Raw genomic sequence first — 17,100 nt, 5'->3', positions numbered from 1 at the left:
CCATATTTTAAAACATTAACTTCTGTTTGAGACTAAAGAGAGAGATGTTTATTGGGTACAATATTTGTATTTGGAGTAGTGCATTTTGATGCTTTAAAATGTACTTTGCATTTTGAACAATTTCAAGACTATAGAAAAGTTAAGAGAACAATATATATATTGAACTTATATTCTCAGTTCAATTGAACACCATAAGCACGTGGAATCCTGAACAGGGAATGAGATTTTGTTGGTTTATCCAGGTTAATGTGATGGCCTGATATATCCCAGAGTAATTCTGTCAGTTAACAAAAAATGTATTTACAAAGTCCCCTTGGGGAACGTGCGAGAAAGGAGGAAATATTAGACTTCCTCATTTGGAGAATTTCTGGTATTTTGGTGAAGAGTATGGCTGCCAAATCAATAGGCCAAGTCCTCAATCTTTGGGTTTGCCCCTATAAAACTTATTCCTGCAAAGGATTGGCTAAGTCTACTTAACATTAGGCCTAAGAGCCACCCCCAGAGAATCTCTCTTGCTCACATGTGGCATCTATTGCTAATCCAACTCAGCAGGTGAACTCACTGCCCTCCCTCCTACATGGCACATGACTCCCAGGGGTGCAAATCTCAGATCTCACTTTCAATGTGAGACAGAGGGACTGGGATGAGCTGGGACTCAGCATCAAGGGATTGAGCAAGTCTTTTTGACCAAAAGGGGAAAGAAAGAAATGAGACAAAGTTTCAGTGGCTGAGAGATTTCAAACAAAGTTGAAAGGTTATCCTGGAGATTATTCTTAGGCATTCTAATGATATCCCTTTTTAGTATCTGGCATATTGGAGTGGGTGGAAGCTAGTACCTGAAAATGTTCAGCTGTGTTCCAATAACCTTGATTCTTGAAGATAACTGTATAAAGATATAATGTTTGCAACATGACTGTGTAATTGTGGAAACCTTATGTCTGATGCTCCTTTTATCCAGGGTATGGACAGATGAGTAAAAAAATGTGTATAAAAATAAATAAAAGGGGGGACAAAGGGTAAAATAAATTTCATACATGCAATAATAGATTTCCAATGTTTGAAATCATGCATAGTATTTTCTCAAATCAACAGAATTATATTAGAAATCAATAACTGAAATATATCTGGAAGATCCTTAATATTTGTAAAGTAAATAAATAATCCATGGGTAAATAAAGAAATCACAGGGGAAATTGGAAATTAAAATCTATCCTATCAAAATTTGTGAGATGTTGCTTAATTACTGCTTAGAAAAATTTGTTGTGAGGGAGTGATGATTAGGTTCTGAGGTCAACTTGGACAAGTGATGATGTACAGTTTTCTAGTCAGGCAAGCACTGCCTTGATCACTGCTGCAATGATATTTCATGGCTGGTTGATAAACCAGATATATGGTCTGTTAAATCATCTGTAAGCTGATTGCATCTGTCGCTGATTACATCTATGATCAAGTTAGGCACATAAAATGAGATAACCCAATCAGTTGAAGACTTTGAGGACAAAGAATTTTTCATTACTTCTTCACCCAGTGAGCCCCTCCTATGGAATTTATCCGGACCCTTCATTGGAACAGCCAACTTCACAGCCTTCCCTATGGATTTTGGACTCTTCCATTCCAATGTTTGCATGAGACACATTTATGCATCTCATATTTACAGATATATACTGTTGGTTCTGTTTCTCTAGAGAACCATGATTAATTAGTATGAGTTTTGACATTAAGATGCTAGAAAAATCAGAGCAAATTAAATCCAAATAGGAAGAATACTATGGTGGTTGTGGATTTAAATCAAAAGGTTCCTATTTACCTATATATATATATATATATAACTTGCAATACTGTACATTGATAGGACCTAAAGTCAGTGACATCAGATAATGTTGAATTTTACTGAACATGTGATGCTGAAAAGCAGCAAAAGTTAAGAAATCCTTCACCCACTGTGTTACTGGATGGACTTAATTCTTCTCAACTTGACTAAACCTTAGACATACCTCTCCTTGCCTCTAGGCCCCTGGTCCCTTCACCATGAACCTTATAGAATCCAAATAGAAATGTATTCCATTTGAGCTTGACAGTCAACTCAAAGGATAACCCCAAGCCATCCACAAATGTCCTTGCTTGATCTTCTCCCATTCAATAATTTCCCACAAGCCACTAATCCTTAATAACTCTCCTGGTCTCTGTTTCTTCAGATTTGAGCCCTACATGTTGCTGCTAACATGACAACCTTCTGGTTTCTATCTTCTGTTTTACAGTAGCCTTCTGGCTTCTCACTTTTTTATGGCATGAGGATTTGGATTAAAATATCCTTGCTTGTTTCACAGTCTTCAGTGAATTTTTTTTCTTTGGTGCATCTCAGGAGCAGTGAGCACAACATTTCTCATCAAAAGATACCAGGGCCCTGCAGACTAATTGCTGCTTCCAGAATGGGGAAAGAAAAGTCCAAGATGAGTGCTAAATATATTGTTAACCATAAGGTATGGAACATGTCAAAAGACCAAGGAACCACGTTGGATGGAATCCTGCTGGACAAATATGAGATGATTTGAAATGAAAGTAAATCATAGTAATAATGGAGTAAACCCTCCAATGTAAAATAAAGCTTTTAAAGCGAAGTTCCTAATCAAAATTAAGGAATCTTGTAACATAGACCAGAAATATTTTTTCCTTTTGTGTTAGACAAAATACTCTACACTTCCAACTTTCTAGGATTAAAAACATCTATGAGAGCTTCATCCACTGAATTATTTCTTGTGGAAAAGCTTGTGCTACACCACTGTTGTCTTGTCAGTGCTTCATTTTGGACTGACCATGGTCCCTCCATTCCACATTTGTGGGGCTCCCTAGTGATCTGCATCCTAACCTGGCAGTGACCAATATTTGTCACTAAGGGTAAGGACCTTCCAAACTTCTTTGAAAGAGCCAGTTGGACTAGAGTATGATTGTTGAATAACTAAATTGATACTTTAATCTCCAGTATCTTGGATCAGTTAGAAGTGTGTTCTAGTTTGCTAGCTTCCAGAATGCAATATACCAGAAACAGAATGGCTTTTAAAAAGGGGAATTTAGGGCGGGCCGCGGTGGCTCAGCGGGCAAAGTGCTTGCCTGCTATGCCGGAGGACCTCGGTTCGATTCCTGGCCCCAGCCCATGTAACAAAAACGGAGAAACAGAATACAATAAAAACAAGAAAATGTTTCCCTTTCTTCCTTCCTTCCTTCCTTCTCTCTGTCTTTCCTTTATAAAAAAAAAAAAAAAAAAAAAAAAAAGGGGAATTTAATAGGATGCTAGTTTACAGTTTTAAGGCTAAGAAAATGCCCCAGTAAAAGCAAGTCTATAGCAATGTCCAATCTAAGGCACCCAGGGAAAGATACCTTGATTCAAGAAATCTGGTGAAGTTTTTACAAAATAGAAAAAAAGAGTCAATTGTGATTACAAAAAAAAATTTCTTCTGTCTAGCCTCTTATAATCTGGATGAGTAAAAAGGAAAAATCCGAGATGATGGTGTGGTGGCTCCTAGCAAACTCTGAGATCTGTCCTGTTACTGCTTGTTGAGGAGTGCTTTGAAAACTATTGTTTTTTGTTTCTTTGCTTTGTATATGTTATATTATACAATATAACAACAAAAAGAAAAACACCCAATTATAAAATGGGCTAAAGATATAAATAGGCTGTTTTCCAAATACAGATGGCTAAAAAGCACATGAAGAGATGCTCATTTCTTTAGGTATAAGGGAAATTCAGATAAAGACTACAATGAGATAGCATCTCACACCTATAGGAAAGGCTGCTATTAAACCAGAAACTACAAATTTTGTAGAGGAGGTGGAGAAATTGGGACACTTATGCAGTGCTGGTGGGAATCTGTAGTGGTACAGCTGCTATAGAAGACAATCTGGCAGTTCCTCAGAGAAACTAAATATTAAGTTGCCCTATGACCTGGGAATACTGCTACTGAGGATGTATACAGGAGAGGCGAAAGTACTGCCACAAACAGATATTTTCACACTAACATTCATAGCAGCATTATTCACAATCACCAAATGATGGAAACAATCTGAGTGCCCATCAACAAATGAGTGGATGTCATATGAAAGACAACATGATATTTGTGGCCCCTTAATTTATAGGTTCAGATTCACAAACAACACAGACTTCAGTGATATAGAAATGAATTTTATTAGGAAAATAATTAAGTCAAATAATTAAAAGAGCTTTCAAAAATAAGGCATAGTTATATCATCAGATGAGATGGCACCAACACCTGAAGAGAAGTGCTGGAAAGTCTTAGAAATATCATTGCAAGTCACATGCACAGCAACCTTGGAGAAAGCATTCAGAGTTTACTTAGTAAAAATCCACAGCAAAGCATTCTTTTCCCAGATAAGATTCTGATGAGGTGCTCTCTCTTTCTTATAAGATTCTCCTCTCTCTTCTTTTTATTCATAAATTTTCCCCTCTCTCTAACTGCTTGCATGCATTTTTAATTGATATCTTCACACAATAGTGAACAAATTAGCTTACATGACCGGGCCCACTTGGGTCCTCTGGGAACTGGCTAGGGACCGAGAGGAGCTTCCTAGGACCTACACATCTTTATCAAAGTACTCCTCCTTCCAGGAGGATAGCCAATCCTCTCAGCTAGAGTGCACATTTCAACTGTTTCTTACCAAGGTCATGCAATGGCAACATCAGTTGAACAGAACAAACTACAAATTTATTTTTTCCTTACTGTGGATTAAGAAAGTTTGGTATATATATGATGGGGTGTTATGCAGTGATTAAGATGTAAGTGATTAAGACAATTTGGTATATATATGATGGGATATTATATAGTAGTAAGATGAAATGACATCCTGAAGCACATGACAGTTTTGATGAAACTTGAGGAAATAATGCTGAGTGAAATAAGTCAAACACAAAAGTATTTATTTGTGGGAGAGACCAGGATTAAGTTGAGGTTTGGATTTTCTCTTTGGTGGGGGTGTGTTTATACATTATTTTTCTCTTGGGAGCCATGAAAGTTATCAAAAATTTATAGTGTTAAAAAAAAAATTTATAGTGTTGATGGACTGTTGATATTGTACATTTACATGATGCCCAATGAATGGAGGGGCTGAAGGATACACTGACTGAAAGTAGAATGCCAAACAGTGGTGTGTACATATGATCAAATAATGACCTGCCACTGAAAGAAATGAAGTTGTTTGGCATGCAACATTGTGAATCTACCTGTGGGACATTATGTGATGCAAAATGAAGCCAGAACCAGAAGAGCAAATGTTGTACGGTCTCATTTAAAAATACTTATAAGATTATTGGGGCCTAGATTGTAAGTTCTTATAACAGTCACATTTAGTCCAGAACAGTAACTTTTTTTGCCTGGGTGGGAATTGAACCTGGGTCTCTGGCATGGCAGTCAAGAACTCTGCCTGCTGAGCCACTGTAGCCCACCCCAGAGCAGTAACTTTTCTATTTAGATATTGAGAGGATGTGCTATAAATTGGAAACCTGGTATTTCCCTGGAAATTTTGGTACCTGTGTGACACCTGAGACTTACAGTAGGACTTCTGCCCTTCTGAAGGTCAGCATGCAACACACAACAACTGTTAAAGAAATTGAAAAAGAGATCTTAGAGATAAGAATGAAGGCAATCAGTTCAGGATTGAGGTAGTTCAGCATACAGGATGAAGGGAGATATTGTCTGTATTCTAGGACTTTACTTACTCTATGAGACCAAAGGAAGAAAGGGTAATTTTGTCCAGAACTTAGATTTTCTATAGCATATAATCTAACTCAACCTGTTTGTATTGATTATTTAAACAACCCAGACAGGGATCTCAGAATGGGAATGAGGACCTGTAATTCTGTGTAGCTTTATGTAATGCCCAGATACATCCCAGAGTATGTTAAGCAGATAACAAAAATATTGGCAATGTTCCTTGAGGGATGGAAGAAGAAATATGGAATTATTAAACTTTACCACTGGGGAAACCCCTGATGCTACCTCAAATATTAGGGACTCCCAAGTCAATAGGCCAAGCTCTTGATCTTGAGGCTTGCTCTTGTAAAGTTTATTGATGTTTCAGGGAAATTTAAATGACCTATACATATGCCTAAGAGTTACTTCCAGGGGATTTCTTTTGCTTTTCTGATATGGCTTCTCTCTCTCTTTAAGCACAACTGTGCAAATGAAGTCATTACCCTCTGTCCTACATGGGACATGACATCCAGGGGTGAAAGTCTCACTGCCCATGTGTAATATGACTCCCAGGGATAAGTCTGGTCCTGGCACTGTGGGATCGACAATGTCATCCTGACCAAAAGGGGTAAAAGAAGTATAATAAATAAGGTATTATCAGTAGCTGAGAGAGTTAAAATAGAGTTTAGAGACTACTCTGGAGGCTGCTCTTATGCAAGCTTCAGCTAGAAATTGCTACCTATCATGATATATAATGAAAACATTCCTGCCAAGTCTAAAGAACATTTAGGGCTTTATATGAGATTCAAAGGTTCCACGTACTATGATTACTTTCCAAAAACCTAATACCTCCACATGGGTTCCAAGGCCAGATATGCCCTGAAACAAAGATTGGCCAGCCAGTCCACTATATCAACTAATTCCATCCCCTTTTCCCATATTATCAATAGCCCTTTCCAACATGAAAAATGTTGAAAGGGCAAAGCCCAAATAATGTTAAAGATTGGGAGAAAAATCAAAGGATAATGTGAAATTATGTAGAGAAGATAAGGTTTAACAAATGTGTATGATTACTGAATTATTATATCAATATTTCTTTTAGTGTTGGGGTCTTGGAGCAGCTAGTGGTAAAAACCTAAAATTGTGGAATTGTAACCCAGACCAAACCCTGAAATATGTTCTACAGCTAATTGATGTAGTGTGCTTTGAAATTTTTTGCTTTATTTGTATATATGTTATTTTTCACAATAAAAAACAGCCAGTTGAGAGAGAAGCATACTTTCTGTTTTAAGTGCAATTCTCAATTAAATAAGCATTTTGCCTTTATGAAAATGTTGTTTCCAGATATCTTTATGATGTGGTAAAAAGAAAATCCTTTTAGTAGTAGAGACAGGGGCCAATGGCACTATATTGAAATATTGGCAACTCAAATAATGTCATGTAAATAATATATTGTTTATTAATTTAACAAGTGTTAGAACTTCCTTTGTGTCTGAGTGTGGTGTGTCCATCCTGTGAGTGCCCAAGTTTTGAGTTCCACCTCAAGGTTTGCTTTAAATGTTGAGATTGATAACACCACACATACAAAGAGGGTATTTTAATGTTTATTTACATCACTAAAGTCAGCATAGGGAGAGAGAGAGACAGTACTCTCAAGGAGGTCTGAGATGAATCAGAGCCAGAATGGAAGCTGGGCTTGGGTTTATATTGTGGATGTGGTTGAGGTATGTGAGGTTTCCTGTCTTTGAACAGGGATGCCAGCTCTCAAGTAGGGTGCATGCAGGGTTTTCACCAGGTTCCAGATGTGGGAAAAAAGGGAGGAGAGGGGTGAGGATTAAAAGTTGTGATGTATAAGGTCATAAAATAGGGTCATACTCCTCATTACATGAGATTACAATATCCCAGTCCTGATCACCACCAAGGGTCCTCTTCTCAATCTCAGACTGATTGCCCTGCAAGCAAAAAGGTTTTTTTTTTTACTTCAATCCTATCAAATTGTTTACTGTATACTTTGCCCTGTTATACTATTTCTTGACTCCCAGATGATTATTTTGTATGTGCCTATATCTCTCTGTCAAAATGGACAGAATGCAGACAGATCTTCAGATCACTGATATAAAATTCTGAATCCAACTCTGCACACATTCTTTTAATTACCAATTATCAGCTTTGTCTTATCTTTTGAAGCAGGTCTAATGAATCCTTGGGCCCCTGATGTTACAAAGCTTAATTTAACTTACTGCAATTTAATGAAAATATTTTCATTATCCTTGGTATGCACTAAACTGTGAGAAGTGTGAAGGACCAAATTGTACAAAGAATTTTGTTATATATTTTATTTACTTTATCTCTTCATCCTCACCATGACATCATAAAGCCAACATTATTCCCCTTTCTTGGATAAGAATGTGGAGGCTCTGAGTAGGTCCAACTAGGTCTTATGGGCTCACATAGTAAGAACCCTGGGGAAAAAATCTGGCATTGTATAGTTTGCTTAGGAGATGCAGAGCTGAGAATCAGGCTTGGAATTAGAGGATGCTGGGCAAGAAGAAGACAGGTTCAACTATGGCACATCAGGAAGTGTCTTAAATTGCACACTAAGAGTCAGCCCCTATGAACTTGATTTTATCTTCATCTTTACATTCATTGGGGTGTAATAAGCTCCAGCAGGCACTATATTCTGTCAGAACAAAATGAAATATCCCAAACCTCCATGGCCTTTATTTTCATGCAGGTACAGAACTTTCTGAACTCCATGGGAAACAAGTGATCTTTATTTCAATCATCCACTGAAACCCTGATAGTAACAAGGAATTTTGTTGAAAATAATTCCACCATCACTATTATGCCATTTGAACATCCCTGAAGTAGCACAGAATGGATCTCATGCTTGACTTGAAGTCAGGGGTGTTTCTTGTCTCTAACAGAGCCTGACAGATGTCTATGTTTAATCCACACCCACAGTGTGGATATTTCTAGCTTTCTATAAGCAAACTGTTTCCTAGTCCACAAGAAATACCAGATTAGTTTGGGGAGATGCTGCAGCCCACCATGCATCATAAAATATATTAGGAAGTCTAACATTCCCTCAACCGCATTTGCCCTCACATTGCAAAACATTGCCCTGGTAACTCTAACATTTTCTACAGGAGTGGAAGAGGGAAAGGTAGATAAGATTTACAAGTGAGTTCCTGCTGATACAGTCTACATACCAAATAGACACATTTGATGTGATAGAAACCAAAGTAAAATATAAACAGTCTCAGAGTATCCAGATAAAGAAGGCATCACACAAAGTTTAATTGTGTTTCTATGATGTAGAAATTAAAAATCAAGTTTATGAAATTCATTGAAGAACTATTATCTATGAAACTGAAAAATGAAGTAAAAGAATTTAAGAACTCAATCAGTGATTTTATCAGCAGAACAGACCAAACTGAAGACATATTTAAAACACTGGGACATTGGTCTTGTGTTTGGGGACCCATTTGGCGCACATATATTCAGGAGTTACTTTAAATATCAAACAAGGAGCCCTCAGGATCTATATGCCTACTTGTATATCATCCTTCTCCACAAGGGGTTTGAGGAGCATCAAGACCTTAGTGAGCAGGAATTTGCTGTGTGTCAGAATATAAGTGGACTTTTTGCTAAGGAGAAAACAGCAGACCCAAAGGCTAAAGTGTTTCTGGTGGCCTCATGGACTCTGAAGGTTGGTTGCAGCTCATTTTTTCATAGAAGGGAGCTACAGGAGAAGAACAGAGGTGTCCCTTGACCCCACTGAATGTTGCACCCAATGTATCATGTGGAGCATCCTACATAGGCTATAACTTGGAGTGATACAATTAGTTGTGTATATTAGAAAGTTCACACTAGTAGCTGTAGGGTGGATGGCTTGAGCTTTGTAGAGGCAAGAAGGATAAGAAATTAGAGACAAAAAATGCCTTAGGAGACTGGGGCAGGAAAGATGATTGGCCCTGAGCTAAGGCCTTGAGAAGGAGAATAGGGCAGGTACCACATAATAGACTGAATGGATGTTGAAATCACTGTATCCAGAACATGAAGGAAAACAATAATCCTTTAGGTAAAAGGATGAAGATTGGTGCAGAGATTAGTTCCTAATAATGAACACTGCAAACAGACACGAGTCTGTCAAGGATAGATATTAGGTGTGAATCTCAAAAACACTGGCAAAAGAATAAACTTGTAGCTTGGTCCACAGAGAGAGAGGAGCAAAGTGGATAATCCAAATTTCATGTTTAATAACATTAGGCAGTAGCAGCCTGAGCCCAAAGAAAATACTAAATTGTGCTTAGTGATGGTCATATGCACAGAAAATACAAAAAATAGGATTACACACAAACAGCAATGGAGACAGAAATACCAATGTCAAAGAAACCAGTCATTTTGTGAAGTGAGTACTCAAAATGCACTATAAAGTTGTTGTATATATTTTGAAGTTACCTAATACCAAAAATTTGATGTATACTTCCATATCCTATGAATTACCCAAGTATACTCTGCAAAGATGTCTTTTTATGTTTGTAACTCCCAACCCCCTACCTGTGTGATATTATGTAATATTTTTACAGAGTATTTTCCATCTATTAATTCTGAAATACTTGGCACAATTGATGGCTAAAATTTCTTTACACTGTTCTAAAGATTTTGTTATACTGCAACCACCACACCAATCATTCAAGATGGTTAAGGCCCAGTACAGTAAACAGGTAACTTGGTCACAGAGACTGCAAAGGTAAAATAATTGGTGGAGCACAGATAGAGTATGGATGATCAAATTGACAGTAGCAGCTGATCAGTACCAACTCGTGTTACCTAACCCCTTGTGCTGAAAGTAAATTATTAGCAGGAATCTCTGACACCATTAGGAAAAAAGAAAGAAAAACAGTTTTACACTGATTAAAATGGCAAATATATGACACTAACTTTTCACAAAAGTATAAAAATTGATCAGGTTCCAAGAGGGTGGCTTGCTGAGATGTGGAATTTAGTTCTTCCTCCAGAGCAGCTAGTAAACAGCCAGGAACAATAAAGAACAACTGCTGGGGCCATATCAGTGACCAGGTGCACAGGGTACACCAGTCTGAACAAGTTGGACAAACTGCAATCCCACCCAGAACTGTAAGTCCCCCTACCATGGAGACTGGTGCCCCCACCCCACAGGCTTGTTCCTGGAGGGGAAGAGAATGCGGCTCTTCTAGCAGTAGGGGCTGGGCTCAGACAAGCTCCAATTGTGGAATTAACACATTCTGACTCCTGAAAATAGGCCCCTAGCTTAGATAAACCTTGAATAAGAACTAAAGGTACTAGGAGTTTTCACCCTGGCACAGAGGGGCAGGGCTGATAGGAAAAAAAAAAACAGAGGTTTTGGGGATTGGACAGCACAAAATAGTTGAAAAGGGCTGCACCCTAACAAAAGGAGGGGCACATAGAACTTGGAGATACACAGAGCAACCTACCAACTTAAGCCATTGGTTAACAAACCCTAGGAACAGGGGTCCTGTTCTGAAAATAATTTTATTTCACTTTGTTTCTACTGCTTAACTGCACATTAGATAAAGCTGCAAGGCTTCTCAGGCTTCACTGCCCCAGGCAACGGTGGAATTAAGCTTGTCTTAGAGACAAAGGAAATAGTCAAGTGAAAGAAATTAATTCCCTGGAGGCTGTGCCTTCCCCCAGAGAGAGGTGGAACCCAGCTCAGGTGGAATACCTCCCTTGAGGAATTCAAACCCCAGGGACTGGAAAGCTGAATCAATTAAAGCCAGCCTACAACTTCTCTGCCTCAACCATGCAACCAGCAGGGAGAGTCTGCTGAAGTTAAAGGCACCACATCACTTTATACTGGTGGGAAACCACAGGCAGACCAGCACCACATACTGGTCAGAACAGGAAAAGCACCGAGTCTAGAGGCTTCATTAGAAAAAGTCTGTCAAACTAATGGGTCTCATACTCTGGGAAAACTGATGCAGGTGACTCTTTCTTCCTGAGAGGAGGTCAGTCCGGTCTGGGAAAATTTGACTGGGTTCTATAATACCTAAGTAGGCCCTCCAAAGGAAAATAAAAGACTCCATATAGACAGGGCAGAAAACAAGAAAACAACTGAAAAATTCTGATCCATTAAACAAAACCTACACTAGATAACTAGAATAAGCTGAATTGAATGTCAAAGAACAGATAATGAACAAAGCCATCTGTCAGGAAAATCCTACATAAAAGAATGAAAACAGTTGCCAGAAAAAACTATTAGGGAAATCAAATACCTAGATGCCAGCAAAAATTAAGGAATCATACTAGGAAAACTGAAGATATGACCGAGTCAAATGACCAAACCAACAATTCAAATGAGCTATAGGAGTTGAAACAACTAATTCAGGATGTTCAAACAGACGTGGAAAATCTCATCAAAAACCAAAAAATTAAAGGAGGATATAAAGAAGGTGTGGTAGTTAGGTTCGGGTGTCAACTTGGTCAGATGAAGGTCCCTAGTTCTGTGGCTGTGGACATGTGCCAAAGGAATGTGTAGCTCATCTGTCACTGATTACACCTGCAGTTGGTTAATGCAGTACCTGCTGCAATGAATGATATTTTATTTAACTGGGTGGATGCTTAAATGAGAAAGCTTAACGCAGCCAGCCTAAGTAGCTCAGCATACCTCATCTCAGCACTCACAGCTCAGCTCAGGCCTTTGGAGAGGCAGGAAGGAATCACCTTGGGAATGCTGTTGGAACCAGAAGCCTGGAGAGAAGGCCAGCAGAGAGAACATTAGGTGAAAGCTGCTTTTCTTCTGAATAACTATATGATTTTTAACTAAATAAAATCCCCTTTGATTAAAAGCCAATCCATCTCTGGTGTGTTGTATTCTGGCAGCTGTGGCAGACTAGAACAGAAGGCAACTCATGAACAAAATTAAGGATTTGAAAGTCTGAAAAAAATAAATCACAAAACTTATGGGAATGAAAGGCACAGTGGAAGAGATGGAAAAACACCAGTGGAAACCTACAGCATCAGATTTCAAGAGGTAGAAGAAAGGATTAGTGAACTGGAGGATGGGACATCTGAAATCTGACAAGCAAAAGAAAATCTAGGGAGGAGAATGGAAAAACATGAGTATGGACTCAGGGAATTGAATAACAATATGAAGCACACAAATATACAAGTTGTGGGTGTCCCAGGAGAAGAGATGGGAAAAGGAGGAGAAAGACGAATGGAGGAAATAATCATCGAAAATGTCCCAACTCTTATGAAAGACATAAAATTACAGATCTAAAAGAGGTACAGCATGCCCCAAACAGAATAGCTCCAAATAGACATACTCCAAAGTCACTTATTAATCAGAATGTCAGATGTCAAAAAGAAAGAATTTTGAAAGCAACAAGAGAAAAGCAATCCACCACATACAAGCTAAGCCCAGAAAGCCTATGTGTAGATTTCTCAGCAGAAGGCATGGAGGTGATAAGACAGTGGTATTAGATATTTAAGATTCTAAAAGAGAAAAACTGCCAACCAAGAATTCAGTGAAGGTAAAAAGAGAAAAAAAAATTAGATATGACATACAAAATCTAAAAGGCAAACTTGTTGAAGAAAGTACTGTCCTCACAGTAATAACACTAAATGTTAATGGATTAAACTCCCCAATAAAAAGACATAGGTTGGCAGAATGGATTAAAAACAGGACCCATCTATGTGCTGTCTTCAGGACATGCATTTTAGACCCAAGGACAAGCATAGGTTGCAAGCAAAAGGTTGGGAGAAGATATTTAATGCAAGCAACAATCAGAAAAGAACAAGAGATGCTATGCTAATACTTCAAATGTAAAACAATTAAATAAGACAAAGAAGGACATTATGTATCAATAAAATGATCAGTTCAATAAGAACACATAACAATTATAAAAATTTATGCACCAAGCTAGAGTGCTCTAAAATACATGACGAAAAGCCTGTAAACACTGGAAAGAGAAAGAGATACATCCACCATAATAGTTGGAGACTTCAATTCCCTTCTATTATTGATGGATAGAACATCTAGACAGAAGATCAGTAAAGAAACAGAGAATTTGAAAAATACAATAAATGAACTAGACTTTACAGATATTTATAGATCATTACACCCCACAACAGCAGGGTACACCTTTTCCCCAAGTGCTTATGGATTATTCTCAAGGATAGACCATATACTAGATCACAGAGCAAGTTTCAATAAATTTAAAAAGAATGAAATCATACAAAACACTTTCTTGGATCATAAAGAAATGAAGTTAGAAATCAATAATAGGCAGAGGGCCAGAAAATTAAAAAATATATGGAGACTCAATAACCACTCTTAAACAACCATGGCTCAAGGAAGAAATTACAAGAGAAATCAGTAAATATCTTGAGACAATTGAAATGAAAACACAACCTATCAAAATATATGCGCTGCAACAAAGGCAGTGCTAAGAGGGAATTTTATCGCCTTTAGGCCTATATCAAAAAAGAAGAAAGAGCAAAAATCGAGGAATTAACTGTTCACTTGGAAGAACTAAAGAACAAATAGCAAACTAACCCCAAAGCAAGAGAAGGTAAGAAATAATGAAGACTAGAGCAGAAATAAATGAAATTGAGAACATGAAAACAGTCAAAAAAAATCAACAAAACCAGAGGTTGGTTCTTTGAGAAAATCAATAAAATTGATGGACACTTAGCAAGGTTGACAAAAGGAAAAAGAGAGTGGATGCAAACAAATAAAATCAGAAATGGAAGAGGAGACATAACCACTCACTCCACAGAAATAAAGGAGGTAATGAGAGGATATTATGAAAAATTTTATGCTAACAAACTAGGCAGCATAGATGAAATGAACAACTTCCTAGAAAGGCATGAACAACTAACACTGCCTTGAGAAAAAATAGACAACCTCAACAAATCAATCACAAGTAAAGAAATCGAATCAGTCATTAAGAAGCTCCCTCAAAAGAAAAGTCCAAGACCAGATGGCTTCACGTATGAAGTCTACCAAGCATTCAAGAAAGAATTAATACCAATCCTGCTCAAATTCTTCAAAAAATTGAAGATGAGGGAAGGCTGCCTAACTCATTCTATGAAACCAACATCACCCTTATACTAAAGCCAGCAACAGACACTGCAAGAAAAGAAAATTACAGACCAATCTTTTTAATGAATATAGATGCAAAACTCCACAACAAAATTCTTGCAAATTGAATCCAGCAGCACATTAAAATAATTAGACACCATGACCAAGTGGAATTTATTCCAGGTATGCAAGGATGGTTCAACATAAGAAAAACAATTAATGTGATTCACCACATCAATAAATCAAAGCAGAAAAAACAGATGATCATCTCAATTGATGCAGAAAAGCATTCCACAAAATTCAACATCCTTTCTTGATGAAAACATTTCAAAGGATGCGAATATTAGGGAACTTCCTCAACATGATAAAGAGAATATATGAAAAACCCACAGCTAACATCATCCTCAGTGGGGAAAGACTGAAAGCATTCTACCTAAGATCAGGACAAGACAAGGATGCCCACTGTCACCATTGTTATTCAACATTGTGTTGGAATTTCTAGCCAGAGCAGTTACACAAGAAAAAAAATACAAGGCATCAAAATTGGAAAGGAAGAAGTACAACTCTTTTTGCCCATGATATGATACTGTATGTCAAAACCCCCTAAAATCCACAGCAAAATGAATAGAGCTAATAAGTGAGTACAACAAAGTGGCAGGTTACAAGATGAACACTCAAAAATCTGTACTGCTTCTGTGCACTAGTAATGAGCAATCCAGGGAGAAATCAAGAAAAAATTCCACTTACAATTGTAATCAAAATAATAAAATATTTAGGAACAAATTTAACTAAGGATACGAAAGGCCTATACAAAAATAAAGCTACAAAAAAGTGCTTGATATTACAGAATACCTAAATAAATGGAAGGGCATGCCATGTTCATGGATTGGAAGCCTAAATATAGATAAGATGTCAATTCTACCTAAATTGATTTATAGATTCAATGCAATACCAATTAAAATCCCAAAAACTTAACTTTGCAGAAATAGAAAAACGAATAACTAAATTTATTTGGAAGGGCAGGGTGCCCCAAATAGCTAAAAATATCCTGAGAAATATAAATCAAGTAGGAGGTCTCACACTACCTGATTATAAGGCATATTACAAAGGTGCAGAGGTAATGCATGGTACTGACCTACAGATAAATATACTGACCAATAGAATCAGGTAGAGTTTTCAGATATAGACCCTCTCGTCTTTGGACAGTTGATCTTTCATAAAGCACTCATGCCAACTCACCTGGGACAGAACAATCTTTTCAACAAATGGTGCTCAGGGAACTGGCTATCCATATGCAAAAGAATGAAAGAGGGTTCATATCTCACACCTTATACAAAAATTAACCCAAAATGGATCAAAGACCTAAACATTATACCTGAGGCCATAAAACTTTTAGAAGAAAATGTAGGGACGTATCTTATAAAACTTGTAATAGGAGGCAGTTTCCTAGATCTTACACCCAAAAGCATGAGCATTGAAGAAAGAAATAGATAAATGGGAACTCCTCAAAATTAAACTATGTTGTACATCAAGAACTTTGTCAAGAAAGTAAAAAGGCAGCCTACACAACAGGAGATGATATTTGGAAACAACATATCAGATAAGGGTCTAGTATCCAGAATATATAAAGAGATTGTTCAATTCAACAACAAAAAGATGAACAACCCAATTAAAAACTGGGCAAAAGACATGAACAGACACTTCTCAGAAGAAGAAATACAAATAGTTAAAAGGAACATGGATAGGTGCTCAACTTCTTTGGCTGGTAGGGAAATGCAAATCAAAACCACAAGGAGGAGGGATTTCCAGAAATACAGCTGAATAGCTTGAACTTAGCCCTGCTCCACAGAAAAGTTAGAGAAAGAACAGGAGAGCAACTGAGGTGGTGATTTGGGAGTGCACCTGACCTGGGAGAGCCTTCTGCACCACGTGCAGCAGCCTTGGTTGCACAGGCCAAGAAACTGAGAAGCAGAAAGCTGGAACCTGGTGTGGAGCCATGGAGCCAGGGAGCAATTGGGAGTGCATGGATGGGAGCCCAGGACTATTAAGTAAGCCAGGTCATGTTCCTTGGGAGTACTACCCTCACCAGTGCAGCCCCATGACTGGCTACTCACTTCACACCCCATACACCCAAACCTCTCATCCTCTCCCATTCCCTGGGCTCCAGGTGTCCCCACCCCAGCAGTGCACAAACCTGCCCCATGCCCCCACCACAAGTTCAGCCCAAACCACCTCTCCAGCACACCTCCCAAGCACTACCTACCCCTCCCAGATCCCTGTAGGCTGTTGCCAGTGCATAAAGGC

General features: G+C 38.0%; 1 long non-coding RNA gene across 1 annotated transcript in view; it reads right to left on the bottom strand.

Annotated features, from left to right (window-relative positions):
• Positions 1–7,322: 7,322 nt before the first annotated feature.
• LOC143655022 (uncharacterized) overlaps positions 7,323–17,100 on the bottom strand; it is a 32,816-nt gene continuing 23,038 nt past the window's right edge. The window contains exon 7 of the long non-coding RNA XR_013162037.1: positions 7,323–7,654. This is a non-coding gene — a long non-coding RNA (uncharacterized LOC143655022). The remainder of the gene's footprint in view (positions 7,655–17,100) is intronic.

Source organism: Tamandua tetradactyla, chromosome 14, assembly GCF_023851605.1.
Source record: "Tamandua tetradactyla isolate mTamTet1 chromosome 14, mTamTet1.pri, whole genome shotgun sequence".
NCBI classification, from domain to species: domain Eukaryota; kingdom Metazoa; phylum Chordata; class Mammalia; order Pilosa; family Myrmecophagidae; genus Tamandua; species Tamandua tetradactyla.
Note: the sequence above shows the minus strand (reverse complement) of the source record. Positions and strands in the feature narration are given on the sequence as shown.